Raw genomic sequence first — 1743 nt, forward strand, 5'->3', positions numbered from 1 at the left:
CAGTGACATCTTCGTCCTCTTCAGAGGAAGAATACTCATCAGAGCTCATGAATGGCAGAAGTAAATCCAATGGAATCTCTATGGTCTCAGTGTGAGCCTCAGATTCCCATGGTTCCTCATTAGGGAACTCCTTGGAGGTCAGTGGACGTCCATTGAGGTCTTCCTCAGGGGCGATCACTGCCTTTTCCTCCTCTCCAAGTTTAGCCATGTTGATGGCCTTACACTCTCCTTTTGGATTCTCTTCTGTATTGCTTGGAAGAGTACTAGGAGGGAGTTCAGTAACTTTCTTACTCAGCTGACCCATTTGTGCCTCCAAGTTTCTAATGGAGGACCTTGTTTCAGTCCTGAAACTTTGAGTGGTTTTGATTAGATCAGAGACCATGGTTGCTAAGTCAGAGTGGCTCTGCTTAGAATTTTCTGTCTGTTGCTGAAAAGATGATGGAAAAGGCTTGCCATTGCTAAACCTGTTTCTTCCACCATTATTGTTGTTGAAACCTTGTTGAGGTCTCTGTTGATCCTTCCATGAGAGATTTGGATGATTTCTCCATGAAGGATTATAGGTGTTTCCATAGGGTTCTCCCATGTAATTCACCTCTTCCATTGATGGGTTCTCAGGATCATAAGCTTTTTCTTCAGATGAAGCGTCCTTAGTACTGCCTGGTGCAGCTTGCATTCCAGACAGATTTTGAGAAATCATATTGACTTGCTGAGTCAATATTTTATTCTGAGCCAATATGGCATTCAGAGTATCAATCTCAAGAACTCCTTTCTTCTGATTTGTCCTATTATTCACAGGATTCCTTTTAGAAGTGTACATGAATTGGTTATTTGCAACCATTTCAATGAGTTCTTGAGCTTCTGCAGGCGTCTTCTTCAGATGAAGAGATCCTCCAGCAGAGTTGTCCAATGACATCTTGGACAGTTCAGACAGACTATCATAGAAGATACCTATGATGCTCTATTCAGAAAGCATGTTAGAAGGACATTTTCTGATCAATTGTTTGTATCTTTCCCAAGCTTCATAGAGGGATTCACCTTCCTTCTGTCTGAAGGTTTGGATTTCCACTCTAAGCTTACTCAATTTTTGAGGTGGAAAGAACTTTGCCAAGAAGGCATTGACTAGCTTTTCCCAAGAGTTCATGCTTTCTTTAGGTTGCGAGTCCAACCATATCCTAGCTATGTCTCTTACAGCAAAGGGAATAACATAAGTCTGTAGACCTCAGGGTCAACCCCATTGGTCTTGACAGTGTCATAAATCTGCAAGAATTCAGCTAAAAACTGATGAGGATCTTCCAATAGAAGTCTATGAAACTTGCAGTTCTGTTGCATTAGAGAAACTAATTGAGGCTTAAGCTCAAAGTTGTTTGCTCTAATGGCAGGGATAGAGATGCTTCTCCCATAGAAGTCGGGAGTAGGTGCAGTAAAGTCACCCAGCACCTTCCTTGCATTGTTGGCATTGTTGTTGTTCTCGGCTGCCATGTCTTCTTCTTGTTTGAATATTTCTGTTAGGTCCTCTACAGAGAGTAGTACTTTAGCTTCTCTTAGCTTTCGCTTCAAGGTCCTTACAGGTTCAGGGTCAGCCTCAACAAGATTGCCTTTGTCTTTGTTCCTGCTCATATGAAAGAGAAAAGAACAAGAAAGTATGGAATCCTCTATGTCACAGTATAGAGATTCCTTGAGGTGTCAGAGGAAAAGAAGAATAGAAGGAGGAGGTAGAAGAATTCGAACTTATCAAGAGGGATA

General features: G+C 41.8%; 1 non-coding gene across 1 annotated transcript; it reads left to right on the top strand.

The window, feature by feature from the left end:
* The first annotated feature begins 967 nt into the window (after positions 1-967).
* Positions 968-1075, top strand: LOC127743108 (small nucleolar RNA R71). The gene has a single exon (XR_008004406.1). It is a non-coding gene; the product is annotated as a small nucleolar RNA R71 (small nucleolar RNA).
* Positions 1076-1743: the final 668 nt, after the last annotated feature.

The sequence above is a fragment of the Arachis duranensis genome, chromosome 1 (genome assembly GCF_000817695.3).
Source record: "Arachis duranensis cultivar V14167 chromosome 1, aradu.V14167.gnm2.J7QH, whole genome shotgun sequence".
In the NCBI taxonomy this organism is placed as follows: domain Eukaryota; kingdom Viridiplantae; phylum Streptophyta; class Magnoliopsida; order Fabales; family Fabaceae; genus Arachis; species Arachis duranensis.